The sequence below is a fragment of the Lactuca saligna genome, chromosome 3 (genome assembly GCF_052625555.1).
Source record: "Lactuca saligna cultivar CGN05327 chromosome 3, ASM5262555v1, whole genome shotgun sequence".
NCBI lineage: Eukaryota > Viridiplantae > Streptophyta > Magnoliopsida > Asterales > Asteraceae > Lactuca > Lactuca saligna.
Window position 1 is genome coordinate 106,132,677 of NC_136419.1, and position 16,160 is coordinate 106,148,836.

Here is a 16,160-nt window from a genome sequence, read left to right on the forward strand (position 1 = left end):
ATATTAAAAACCCACTTTTAACTATTACATTCTTAAAGAATATGACTACTAACAAGACATTCGTTGTATTCTTAAAGAATATAAACAAAACCTCTTTTTTGTGTAATGATTAATTATGGTCACTTACAATCAAAATGTTGATCACGAATACATAATTCTTTCAGAATATAAACTAGAGAAACATTTTTAACCTTTTCGTTCTTAAATAATAATTGCCGCGTTCATAAAGAATACAAATTAACAAACCATTTTTTGTTATGTTTCTACAACTACTCAAAATTTTCGTTTACGAAAATCATTAGTAATTATGGTCACGGAAAAATAGATTTAATAAGAATGGAGGTGATGAAACGAAATCCCTTATTATTAATAATTTCTTAAATTGTTGTTGAAAAAATTGTCATACTTACCCATATCAATTATTTTAAAATATAAATTAATTAATTTTTTTTTCTTATTAATTACCATCACGCCATTGTCATCTTAACCACTAATTTTTTAAATTTATTGGACAAAAATCGGTCATACAATCACATATTTTTTACAATTCATAATTAATCCTAACCATATATATATATATATATATATATATATATATATATATATATATATATATATATATATATATATATATATATATATATATATATATATGCATAATAGATATCAATCCATATTTGAACTTAATTCTCTCTCTCTCTCTCTCTATATATATATATATATATATATATATATATATATATATATATATATATATATATATTCTTATATTCTTTTTAACTATTATTGTTAATTAACTTAACAATCACTTTTTAATATTTTGTTATTATAAAAAATAGTTTTTGAATGTTATTTTAGTTAATTCGAAATTTCAATTCAGGTTCTAATTTAATATCTTAAACAATTTAACTATTAAAAATATTTTGATCTAGTTTTAAGTTTATTTGAGATTTTGGTTTAGGTTTTATAGCCAGCACCATGTCTAAATTAACTAAATTAAATAAAGCATATTGATAATTCAAAAGTTGAATACACGTTGTATACTTCATTATATTTTAATTAAAAAACTAAGTATATTTTATTAACAATTCTAAAACTATACCATTAATTTGATAATATTTTATATTTAATAAGTTTAAAACGGCTGTAATTGAATTTTTATGAGTTTTAAATAATTATAATGAGAGTATACATTCCACAATAATATATATATTAGGTGAATACCCGTGCGTTGCGCCGAATACAATAATATATTTGAAATCTATACAAATATATGTTTTTAAATATATTAATGACATTGTTATTAGGTCTTATATAATAAATCTTATAATAAGTTGGTATAACTATTATTATTATTTTGAATTATATGTTAATGTAGATATCTTTTAAAATTCTATAATCTCAATGTCTCTACATACGAGTTACTCATGACAAAAATTAAATATAATATATGATTTATTGAGATTTATAAATTGTTGTTATGATTAATTAATTTTTAAAAATTTATTTACTTAAGATTCTAATTTCTATTATTATAATTATTTAAAAACATCATATATTGTTTTTATTTTTAAAGGTAATAATAAAACTTTTGTACATAATGTTATTTTTAACTATTGTTGTTTTAAGTTATTTAAAATAACGTATTTGGAAACTCTTAATTATTTTAATTTGGTTTCAGAAATCTAACTTTTTTTTAATACTTATTTGATAAATATTGTTAGTTTTTTTTTATTGTAATTATTTAAAACAACAAACATTGTTTTTGTTTTTAAAGATAAAATTATAATTTTTTATATAATATTACTTTTAATTATTCTTATTGTAAGTTATTTTTAAGGTACTTATTTGAAAATTGTTTATTATAAAAATAGTTTCATGGGGTTTTTTTTGTTAATTTAGGATTACAATTGAGTTTTATCACTATAATTTATAACTTTTAAATATTCATAAAATATTCTCTCGTGTTTAACGAAAATTTTGATTTATGTTAACTATTTAACTTTATATTGAAATTAATCATTTAATATCATTTTATACAAAAGTGGTGACTTTAAAATGACAGTTGCTCACACTAATATGTTAAAAAGTTAAAGTTATAATTTTATAAATACCAGTAAAATATGATATTTTAATGTTGTAGTTTAGTTAATTTATAATTAGGATATAATTTTTTTTATTAATTTAACATTATTAACCAATTTATAATAATTATTATAAAGAAATTGAAAAGTTATGGAGGTTTCAGATGTGTGTGGTGCAAGTAAAAATATCTCTATTATAAGTATACTAAGCGAATACCCCGTATGTTACGCAGAATACACCAATATATTTGAAATCTTTATAAATATGTTTTTTAAAATATAACAATGACGTTATTGTTAGCTCTTATATAATAAATCTTATATAAAGATGTTATAAATACTGTTTTATTTTGAATTATATGATAATGTAGACATTTTTTAAAATTTTATAATCTCAAATGCCTCAATGGTCTTTACCTGTGAATTACTCGTAAATAAAATTAATTATAATACATGGTTTGATGATATTTATACTTGTTGTTATGATTAATTATTTTTACAAAGTTATTTGCTTAAGATTATAATTTATGTCGTTATAAACTATTTAAAATGTTAGAATTGTTTTTTTTAAAGGTAACAATATAATTTTTGTATATAATTTTATTTATTGTTATTGTAAGTTATTAAAAAAAACTTATTTGGAAACTTTTAATTATTTTAATTTGGTTTCAAAAATTTAACTTTTTCTAAAATTTATTTGAAGAACATTGTTAGTTTTCTTTGATTATAATTATTTAAAACAACAAACATTGTTTTAAATTTTTAACTATTTATAAAATATTCTCACGATTTTTCTTCAAGTTTAACTGATATTTTGATTTAAGTTAACCGTTTAACATTATATTAACATTAATAATTTAACTATTTTGCATAAAATAGTAAACTATACAAAAATTGTGACTTTAAAATGATAATTACTAGCATACGATTATATATCTAAACAATTAAGTTAACTATAATATTTTAAGAAGCTACAACCATAATTTTATAAATAGAAGTAAAACATGATATTTTAATAACATCATTAGATAATTTATAATTATTATTAGAAAGAAATTGAAAAGTAATGGATGTTTTAAATACATGTGGTGCAAATAAAAATGTCTTTTATATATATATATATATATATATACACACACACACACACACATATATATATATATATATATTGATTTTTATATATAATAAATAACATATAGTATGAAAATACTAGAGGTTTTACTAACATAAAAACACTAAAACAAATATTATAAATTTTTTTATTCAAGAAGCATATTAAATACTCATAAAATCACACAAACACACTAGCTAAAAATATATATTTTATTTGATACTTTAGAAAAATAATAAAATTCTTACTTTTTTATAATAAAATTTATTTCTTCAACTTCTCATATTTGAATCACAAACCACTTTAAACATATGAATGTTTTTGTAGGAGAATTTTACTTATATTCTACCAATATAAATAGAATTGTAAACACTGTGGGAAACCAAAAAGTTATTAGTAAATGACTTCAGTTTAAAAGCATAAAAATTATTTAGTTAAGTAATTATATGCTATAACTTAAAAATTATTGACTAGCTGTTATTAATTGGTTGAAAGTTGAAAGGTTATGAAGGTTCCAAATATATATGATGTAAGTATTTGACATATTTTGAACCATATTCACATACATGCCATTTTTTATAAGATTTACTAGGCGAATAAATATATATATTGCGCAAGAATATATTTATATGTTTAAAATAATAACCAATATAATTTATTAAAAATATTTATGTTGTGCACATTAACTTTGAAATAATAATTTTTGTATACTAAATCAAAATTTTGATTTAAAGCATTGTTTTTATCTGAAACGATATGATAGAATATACAGTTTTAAAAGTTAAAGTTCAAAAAGTATAATAATTATAATGGTGAAATTTGATGTATTTTAATTAGATCAGTGTATTTTTTTTAACTTATAATATATTATCAGTTTGGTATTATATAAGTAAATACTAAAGATGCTCAATTAGTTTAAAAAAAAAAAAAAAAAAAAAGTTTGAATTAACTTATGAGACTCGATAAATAAAAAAAATCCAAAAAATCCAATTAGTATCGTAAAAAAGCAATTATTATTAATAAACCATATTATTTATATTCTTGTAATATAGCTTGTGTTTATAGAATACAATAAAATAAATTATATATATGGTGATTAAAATAATATATTAATAAATTAAAATTAATCAAAATGTAATGAATGATATTTATGATGAATAGTTTAATATATTAATAAATAAACAATAACAGATTATAATGAATGATATTTTTGGTGATTAAGTTAATATTTTAATAATTAAAAATAAATACAAATTAATTAGTTTCATATCATAATAAATAAATAATAAAAATAGGATATGGAATTATTTTCTGGCTAGTATTTGTATTATGATGTCGTTGTAGACTTATTCTTATTGAACTAATTTTAGTAACATTTAGATGAATAATTGCTTGTTTATAGAATACAATAAAATAAATTATATATATGGTGATTAAAATAATATATTAATAAATTAAAATTAATCAAAATGTAATGAATGATATTTATGATGAATTGTTTAATATATTAATAAATAAACAATAACAGATTATAATGATTATAATGAATGATACTTTTGGTGATTAAGTTAATATTTTAATAATTAAAAATAAATACAAATTAATTAATTTCATATCATAATAAATAAATAATAAAAATAGGATATGGAATTATTTTCCGGCTAGTATTTGTATTATGATGTCGTTTTAGACTTATTGTTATTCAACTAATTTTAGTAACATTTAGATGAATAATTGCTTGAATATTATAACATTTTAATATTTAAGTAGAGATGCTAACCAACTACCATTTAAAAGATATAAGGAAAACATGATCAATTAGTTTGATTTACTATTTTTTGTATTACACATCTTGAACCTTCTATTATTAAACAACTATAAAAATTAATAAAGTTGGTTCATTGTAATGAAAAGTTATTTTAATATTACCTAAAAATTTTACAAAATATTATTTAGCTATAAAATTATAATCATTCAAAACTTCCACTTAATTGGTACTTATGAGACTTATTATTAATATTTATTATCATTATTTTACGAAGGAATATATGTCGATTATTATTAATATTTATTATCATTATTTTACGAAGGAATATATATCGACATTAAAGTTTGGAAAGTTGATTTGGTTTAATATTTTCAATTTTACACTTTGAATTTAAAAAGTAATGCAATGTAAATGATTTTTATGATTTAATTTAATATCATTATAAAAAAACACGACTTAAGCAGTGGTAAAAATTAGGCAAGGAATCCGTAGTCCAATTATATCTCTCATGTAAAGTTTTTCTTTTTAATCTTATCAGAAAGATACTAATATATATATATATATATATATATATATATATATATATATATATATATATATATATATATATATATATATGCACGTAAAGACTTTCATTTCATTGATCTAAAAAAATACATAATATATATTACTTTATGTTTGCTAGGTTCATCAAATAAAAACAGAAAACTATTTAGAATTACACAAAAAGTTGTCGGCTCTTGCAATGGGTTCGCAAAAGAATGCTTATTCTTACACCGCATGCATAGTCAACGGAGTTAGGTTTACAGTACTTAGTCGTGACGCACAACGCACAACACAAAACTCTGGGGTTTTAGCAGTGGGTGAGAAAGGCGAGAAATAGTATAGCCAGTTAGAAGAGATTATAGAGTTGAGGTATACACATGATTATTCAACTATACTATTTCGTTGCAAGTGGTTTGATACTCAAACATAAGTTATTTCTAGTGATAATTTCACCAGTATCGACACACAACACGAAGCATACAAAGATGATCAACTCATATATGTTTCACAAACCAAAAGAGTGTTCTACATCAGAGAACCAAACAATAACCATCAGTGTGTTGTTGAGCATATTAATCATCGAAGTATTTGGGACCTGTCATTGAACGATGATCGTGTCCAGCTTGTTTACAATGACTCTGTCCAAAATGTTGACAATGGGTCACACGAAAATGTTGACAATCTCTTCATCTCTTCATCTGATGCTCTACTTTTTCTCGATTTCAGTATATACTTTCAAAACATTCCTAGAGTCATTGTTGATGTAGAAAGTGCAACTGAAGTTCCCCTGTCAACGGGTAGAGAAAATTATGTTTCTGATTGCGAGACTGATTACGATAATACTGATTCTAATTATGGTACTGAAGAAGACACTGAATGATATGAGGAAGATCTGATTAGAATTGTTCTATTGTAATGCATGTTTGTAAGATGAACTTTATTTGGATTCCTATGTAAATGTTTATTTCTATGTAATGCGTGATTAAATAGGAATGTTTATTCCTCTATAAATGTTTATTTCTATGTAATGTATATTTGTAATAAAAACTATATCTATATATCACTACTAGAAAAACAGCCTTTTACGACGCTCATTGCGTGTCGTAAACGGCTCAGACGACGCGCAAATGCGCGTCAAGGAAGGCCATGTCATAAAGAGAGACGACGCGCATTTACGACGCTCATTTACGACGCACAATTATGACGCGCGTTTACGACACGCAATGCGTATCAAGAAAGGCCCTATCATAAACGAAGACGACACGCATTCGCGTGTCGTAACCTTACGATGCGCGTGTTAATGACACGCAATGTGTATCAAAAAAGCCCCTGTCAAGAAAGGTCATGTCATAAATGAAGATGACACACATTTTTGCATATCGTAATTTTAAATTTTAAAAAAAAAATTATTTATGGATTTACTTATTTTCATATTAAATTTGCATTTCATGTCACATAATGGAAAACAAAATACCATATACAAATAATACAATGCATTGCACAAAAGTTAATGTTATACAAATAATCATTCGAATAGTAGACAAATGTAATACTACAAATAATCATTCCAATAGTAGACCAATGTAACATTTCAACATTTTTTATATAATTAACTAAATTATTAGCCAAATTTCCTAAAATACCAACATACTTTTCTATGAAGAGCATTAACACTATTCTTTTCCATCAAAAACTTCAAAACCTGCATAATTAATTTAATGTTTAATCAGCTACAGGTCAATAAGGTAGGTTTAAGCAAAAGAGTTTCATAGTAGTAAGATTTTACTTACCATTGTTGTTAATGACATTGAAAGAAGCAGCCCAACAAACACCCCCTCAGAAGGATTATTACTAAATGAAACCACAAACAAAGTTAAAAAGTCAAGTATTTTGTGACAACCCCGGAACCAGGGGCAAGGCTGTTTTTACCCATGGTATGACCTAATACATGATAATAAAGACTTGTTTAACAAAAAGAAAAATGATTTCTCACGTGACATCACTATTAAGAATTGATGAAAGAAGGTACTCCACACTGTATTGCCAACAAGCTTGACACCAACACCTGAAAGCTGGAAAAAACAATAACAGAAATAAAAATAAATGTAAGATTTGAGATAACAGATGCATGTGTATGAAAGAACCAATAGATGATAGAATTAGTGAAAAGGAATCATGGAAACAAGGAGTTAAAGGGTCTTTAAGCATACCATTTGCAAAAATTGGTCGATGTTGATCTTTAACATTCCCTAAAATAGGAAGAACTTGGGAAAGCACACCTTTAAGTCTTGGGTAAACATCAGAGCTTCAAATAAATGATCATAGCACCAAAAGATATTCAGTTTCAGGACTTAGTTTTGAACACATGAAAGAAGACTCATAAGGATGCCAAAGAGTTGGATAAAGGACTAATCAAATTTACCACATGTCATTTCTCTTCTCTTCTCTTATGTATTATGTAATTTATTGCAAGTCTATGGATTCGAAACTTACCACCCTAGCAGTGTCATTAATGACAAACCAACCACCATAGGGACAAAAATGCTTGCAACCTGAACCATACACACACACACACACACACACACATATATATATATATATACATATATATAGTCATAATACGCATAATAAGTGAATTGTCTTTTAATAACCAAATTTATATAAATTTCCATTTCTTTCATGTCAAAAATGCAAAGAGATTCCTATTAAATTCCACCCATCTGCCCATTGTAAGGGAAATAATAGGCTTTCCCCATTAACTCATAACCTTACCTGTGCTTGTTTATTTTTTTTCTTCCATTTTCCCATCATTTTCTCAAATATTATTTAAATATCATTTACTGAGACAGCATTTGCTGAAAAAAAAAGCCCTAACAGAATATCAAGTTTATACATATAGAAACAAGAACACACCAGCTTAACTCACATAATAACTATGTTTCTGATTTATCCAATCCATGCAACAATGTTCCAGTTTTTTACCAATTTATGCAATCATCTTTCCCTTTTTAACCTATTTATGCAACTTATACACCCATGTTTCATCAGGTTAAACAGGTTGCTGGTATAACATCGTATGTTTTGGTCCTACAATAAATAATACACCGGTGCATATTTTCTAATAAAGAAACAAATTTGTTGCAGAATCGGGAAGAGGGTGAATGTTGTTTCATAAATATGCATATGCATTTACTCCTTTTAAATGTAAACACTCGAACCATAATTCACCTGTCTACTTTTACCAATTTATTTTATGCAACATATATGCAGCTGACATGAGTAAATTATACAACAAGTTAGGAGTAAAATAAGGGATGGTTGCATATATAGTATGATAAATAAAGAGATTTGTGGCATAAGGGTGCATAAATAATAAAAAGCAAAAAGGAAGAGGAAAGCTGACTTACATAATACATAAGAGTGGTCCCACTATGTGACATAATCTGGACAGGTGATGACCATGAAGGACCATTTTTAGTTTGAACAGATGATGACATCGACTTCTGCATTGGGACATGTACTTGATGTTGTTGTTGAACAGAAGAACAACCACCTTTATTCTCTTGTTCTTTAAGAATGTACCTTAAGGAAGTATGCCTTGCAATCTTTCCTGAATCTGACCAAGCTGGAGCAGGTGTAGGAGTTGCAGTCTCCCCTTTCCAGACAACAAAATCTCCAAATGAAGGACCCGAAGGGATAGCTGGCAACAAAAAATCTCAGGCAAAAAAAATTCCTGGAGAAAACAGTTAGTACCTCAAAAGCAAAGGTTTTATAGGGTTAGGCATACACCAGCAAGACAGGGACTAAGATTAGAAGTGATGTGAATGGGACATAGTAATTAAAGGAATTTTTAAAGGAATTTTTGTTACCATTGTTCCATGCATAGTGGTTAGGGTAGAGTGTTTTTCCATCACTGTTGACATGGAAGGGTCCAAGTTCTTCCATGGCTCCATATCCAAACAACAAGCATCCTGGCCCAGTAGAATACCTGCATTAATAGTGGGTCTTACTCTACATTTTGGTGCATTTGGATGATGATCTTTAGAATCTCCATTCTGATTCATGAATATTTTATGTAATTCAGATTCCAGTGAAGGGAAGAGAGGAGTAGTCGGGGCTGTTAAAAGCCTGAAAAAGATAACATCCAAACTTTACTAAATGTGTAAATGTGATCAGTAACATGTGCCTACAACTCTACAAGGATATAAAACCATAATTTCTACATACTGGTTGCAGAAGGCATACTGATTTTGGTAGAATTTCCTGTTCTTGATCCTGTGACATCAAATTTTTTATATAGTTATTGAAATATATGATGATAAATTCGTATACACATGGCCAGGTAAGCTACACAAATCAAAGAAATTCATTGGGGATTTCCTATACTTTTACTCCTAAATTTTAGATAATATATTACAAGATTTATTACTTAAAAGGATAAGAAAAGGTCATAAACTAATAATTTTGAAGCATTAGCAACTGAAGTAATAAAATAATCATCAAATAAATGGAATACCAAGTGACGAGTCAAATTCCTCTTCTGGGTGGTGATTTGGAGTTTATGGATCCTGCAATCTTCCACATGGACAAATCCTAAGAGAGGGGGTCTTGGATATGGTGAAACTAATGCACTTGAATCTTTAGTTACTGAATCATCAAAAAGAATAGATAAACATTTAATGGATATTATTTTCAACCAATATAAGTTTAAAGAACACTGTTTAGCTATTAAAAGATATATCCTTTTAGGTCAAGGCGATTTTGTTCAATACCTAATGGAAATCATTGAGCCAACCATTGTTGGAATAGATTGATAAGGGGTTGCTTTTGATGATACGAAGAGGCACGTGCAGTTCTTGTCAGCATCATAAGCAGAGACACCCAACAAACCATCCTAAGAAACACATTGGAGAAAAATGAATTCATAGAGTTCACAGAAAAAAAAAAGTAGAATCATTGGCAAGTGGATATATATTATTACCATGCCAGCAAGTGGAGAAACATCTGTAACATCCCCAAAATGATCATTCCCATTGTCACTAATGAAAGCTGATAGGCCTAACATTGGATTGAAACCCTAGAAGTCATTCACAAGAATGGATTGAAACCCTAGAAAGTAGGAGCAATGCATTTTATTGGTCTGATGATGATAATAATAACGACAACGGATTTGAACTCGCACAACTTACGAACAGGTAGACAAATCAAGTGATTTTAGACGAGGGTGTAGATGTCATTCGCGATTGTAGAAGAACAGTCTCCAATCTTCTTCAAAGTGATTTTGGTGCGAGACTGGGTGAGCTGTTTATGCAATCATATGTGAATAGAAAATATCAAGCATTTGAATCACAAAATGAAGTTGTTGATTCGTCATTAGTTTTCATCCCCGAAACAGAGGAGGAAAGTAAGATAATCAATGGGTTCGAGCCGCCATTAGAGGTGGTGGGGTTTCTGTTGAGCCGTCGTCACCATAGAGATGTAGGAAGCTAGGAGGCGAGATCTAGGGTTCGAGGTTTGACAACTCATCGTAGTTATCTTCCATCCCTAAAGTCACCGGTGTGGCGTCTTTTTTTCTTTGGAGCCATCGTCTTTTCCCTATTCTTTCCCTCGAGCCACCATCTCAAATCTTTTCAAGCCGTTTGACGTTTGAGAGAGATCAAAATGGAGAAATAAAGAATTCTGAAAAAAGCCCTAGAGTGTGATAACTTATGGAATTCACAAACCAAACCATGGAAAATAGAAAAGTAGAAACGAAGGAAGATGAGAACAAGGCGGGGTTTTCTAAATGGGGATTTCGTTTCCCGCTTAGCTCTTAAAGGTTGAAAACGCGTGTTCCATTAAAATTTATAAAGCGACATCCTTAGACGACGCGCATTTTATTATAGGTGCCCTCCGTGTTTTTTTAGACACTAATTTAAGGGTGCACAATAATGCGCGACATAAATCCTTAAATTTTTCGAAGAGATGACACTTTTTTAATGTCACGCTCTTTTACGTAACATAAATCAATGAGTGTCGTGGTTTGCGCGTCGTAAAAGGCTATTTTTCTAGTAGTGTATCTTATAACTTTTCAGGAAATAATGTCAATATGGATTTTGTTTGTGTATACAATGGCTACTGTTATGGGTCGTCGGACACGGGGGTGATGGAGCTGAGGACCCACCTTTCCTAGGTGGTAGAGGTGTTGTCGTGTTAGTCATCTTGAGCAGGACTGTACGTCTTATTATGAATTTTATTTACTATTTTTATTCAGTTGTTATAAATTAAATATTGTTTCTAATAATTTTTAATTATATTTATACTTGAGCAACGTGTACGAAGGAAAGTCCAAGGCAAAGCCAAAAACATAAAGCTTGAAAGAGTGCTCTTACAGAATAAGGGCAAGCCGATTACCATGGAATGTGATAAGGATATGACATATGATCTCGTAGGAGAGCCGAAAGACATGTTTTCACGAGAAGTTGGAAAAACAATGTGATTGATGGTCTCATTTGATAAATGGACTTGGAAAAAAGTTTCCCTTGTAATAAAGGTCAGAGTAATACATCGTCTAGGGGTACATTATTTATTTAAAAATGTCTATATGGTTAATTCTGATAGGTTTTTACTTGGTTAACTTTTTTTTGCAGACAAAGTTTGATTTGCATTAGATGTACCAAGATGTAGAAGCTAATATGCTAACAGAGAGTTTTTCAAGCTGCTTTGTTAAAAGGTTATCGAGACCGTAAAGCTGATGCAAAAGAATATTTTATGGAAGTATGAAGGTATCATGATATCCTGAGAGTATTAGCCAAGCCTCCAGATGATATGGATGTTGATAATTTGAAGAAAGCAGTTGAATATTTCCAAACAGACGAACACAAAATTGATTCAGAAATGAACAAAATAGTCTGTCAGATGCAAACGACCGTGAATCGTGGGAGGTCGATCTCGTATAGTTATACTTTCTATAAGAAGTTAATGTAGAATACATGTAATTATTTATTAAAAATATGATCTAGTTTTTAATGTTAAACAGAACCTTAAGAGAGTGGAAACGGTTCGCAAGGCTCATACCGATAGGGACAGTGTACTTGTTACTGTTGAGGCAGAACAACAATACGTAAGTATTTAATTATAATTTTATCATATAATTAAGTGTGTACTTATACGTAATTGTTACTCACTTTTAGGAATTACAATATTGATTAGTCGAAGAACTCTTAGAACAAACCCAAGGTGAAAGTGAGTTAACACCTGTCCAAGAAAGGGCTACTTTTGAAGAAGTATTAGGGAAGCGACGTAGCCATATCACAGTCATCGACTGTAAACCTTCTGCTCTCCCGTTGATATCACAGTCATCGCAACCACCACCACAACCATCATAGGTAAAATAATCTTGTAACTCCCGTATTTCTGGGCTAAAAGCATTAACAATGGTGTAATAGTCTAGGTCAACATTTGTAACTCATTTTGAAGTAAGAAAGAGGAATTATATGAATATTATGTGAATTATGTGCTTATTTGCTTAATTATTATAATTCAATTAATTAATGATAAAAATAAGCGTTGAAACTAAATATTAGATAAAGTCGATATCTTTTAAGAAAGTTGTAGTGGCCGAAACAAGGATTTTGGAGATATTAAGAACGCCGAAATCCAAATTATAACCTGTCGAAGTTTCACGATGGAACCGGCACCACACCGGGAAGCGTAAAAAGTGAATTTACGATAAAGTGCTTTTTAGCCTTAGCGATCTAAACGAAATTCGTAGTGTTCTTTAAACCGAGAGTTGTAATATCTGTATTTTCAATAATATTTGACCATGTTTATTTTATGACGTTAGTTACTGATTCTTGAATTTAAATAGGTCATAAAATAACACCCATTATATAAGATAATATTTCGTATTCCAATATTATATTTCTTTGAAATTTATCAACCCATATTTCATAACTTACCGTTTAAATCATTTTTACCAAAATATCTATATAAGTATAAGTGATCGTTACATACATTTGATAAATTCATACGTGTGTATCAATTAAATGAATTAATTGTATTATATAATTAATTCATTTAAGATTTGTTTTTAACAAAAAAAAAAATAGTATATGTATATAATAAAAAGGTATATTAGAATTTATGATTTTTGTATAGAAACAAATTAAACAAGACGTAAGTATTGATGTTTCCACTTCAGGTTATGGTAGTTAATGGTTACACGTATATACGGTTGATTAAAAAATTTTACTTGGTGGCTAAGTAAAAGGAAATGGATATGTTCAAAGAAATAAACTAACTCATTTAATAAAATATTAGTAGTTATACTACATGTTCGTTTTTGGGAGAATGACTAAGTATTCATACTTCCAAACATTTAGTATAAATAGATGTGTGGTATTTATTTTCAATTCATATGTCTCAATCTTAATTAAAGTTATTTTTGTTTTTTTTACGATATTTCAATCCCTTGTGAACCGACTTTTGGATTCGAAGTTTAATTAGCAAAACTCTGAAAGTTTCGAGACTTTTGAGGTGAGTGTATAGTCACTTTCATCTTACACATAAATATGAAGTATTTTATATAAATACGTGCTATGTGTATATATATTGATTGTTTATTTGAGATGATTGTTGAATGAATTTTTTATACAAGTTTTAAAATAATTTAAACTGTATATATATATATATATATATATATATATATATATATATTATCTACAAATATGTTGGGTATAACATGGGTAGATGAAATAAATGGTGTGTGATAAAATGATGAGAGACCTCGATGTTGTTGTTCCAGTCATCTAGCAGAGTATGGATGACGACCACAGACTCTTCTAGACAATCCAGTGGAACGCTATCAGGCTCGCAACCTGTAGGTGTTTGTGGGCTTGATGTTCACCGGTGTACTCCATCCCCCTCATGGTTGCCTTACGGACATATATGGCTGAGGAATCCCCTTAGCAGTAAAGTCCATCCCGATGATAAAATCCATAGACTAGGTCCCTTGTATAGGTGTTTAGGGACGTAAAGTGAGGATAACGGGAATGGGTAATCAGGGTTACTGTTGGTTTGATGAAATTAATAAATTTATTGTTGATTGATGAAATTAATAAATTTATTATTATTTGTGGGTTGAAAACCCTATGTGCTCACCAGGCTCCCAAGCCTGAACCACTCAGCTTTCTGTTTTACAGGTAGTGGACCCAGAGCATAATTTGGATAATGATGAGGGATTTTTGGATTATAGGTCAGTAGTTGTATATAATTGTTGTAAGGCTTATAATGTGTTGTTTATGCTTTTGATCTGTATCGAACATGACATCCCGAGACTTTTTATAGAAAAACATTTCTACGGAAATGCTTTGATAAATTTTTATCATATTTCTATTTTGGGAACAAACTCTGCAACACTTTTATGTAAAATATTTCTCTAATTTTCAAATAAGTATAAACAAAATCGATCTTTTGCTGGCCATGAAATTGGGATGTCACAGTTGGTATCAGAGCATTATTTTAAGCAAACTAGGAATTTGTAGGATTTTTAGACTTAAACTTAAAATGCTAAGTGATGATTGTTAGATGAGTGTCTACCATATTTAAGACACGAGCACTAGTATATTTTAGGAAAGTTGCCTAAAATGCTTTTATGTGATAAATGCTATATGTTTACCATATATGCCATTAATTGTTCAGATCTATGGTTTGTTGCCGACCGGATCTGGAAACCTTATGTGTGTAGGATTCTAAGCGTATGACTACGATATTAGAACTAGCATGTAAATGTTTCAGAGTTTATAGTGAATAAAGATCTAAATTCACCTTATTTAGTGTATAGATCAAGATGGCAAGAACCCGCAGTGGAGCTGGGAATACAAATGGGAATAGGAATCAACCCCCAGTACTTGAGCAAGTACCTGTTGCAGGAGCTGCACCTGAGCCAATGACGATGGCTGGAGTACAAGCGATGATACAAATGATGTTGGATCGCCAAATGAAGGAGTCAAGACGATTACTGCAACATAATAGGGAAGAAATTACGATACCTATTGAACAACCTGAAGTGAATGAAGGGCAATCAGAAGAAGGGAACTACAATGGGACTGTTGGTCAAGCCAACCCACCGATAGTTAGACGAAACAACCAGGATGGAGGAGGTGATGGACGTGGATGAAAATACAAAGATTTCATGGCATCCAAACCACTGTGTCTATTTGGAAGTCCGACACCAGTGGAAGTTATAAATTAGATCTCCGAAATGGAGACAATGTTTGAAAGTTGTGAGTGCAGCAACAAACAGAAGACCGCACTTGCAAATCCTCTGTTAAAATTTGGTGTATTGAGCTGGTGGAAGTTACTAGCTGATTTGATGCCCAAGGGAGAAGCTAGCAAGATGTCTTAGGAAGACTTTGTGGTACAACTGAAATTGCAATACTGCTCTGAGCAGGATCTTCTGGAAATCAATAATGAGTTTCAGAATTTGAAGAAAGGAAAAATGAGCATTACTAAATACGCTGCTAGTTTCACAGAAAAGATGAAGCTTATTCCATACTTAGTTCCAACTGAACTCTCTAAGGTCAATAAGTTTGCACATGGTTTACCAGTTGATTTTGGTCCAATGGTTAAGCAAGCAACCACATTGAAAGCTGCCATCTGGGCTGCTAAG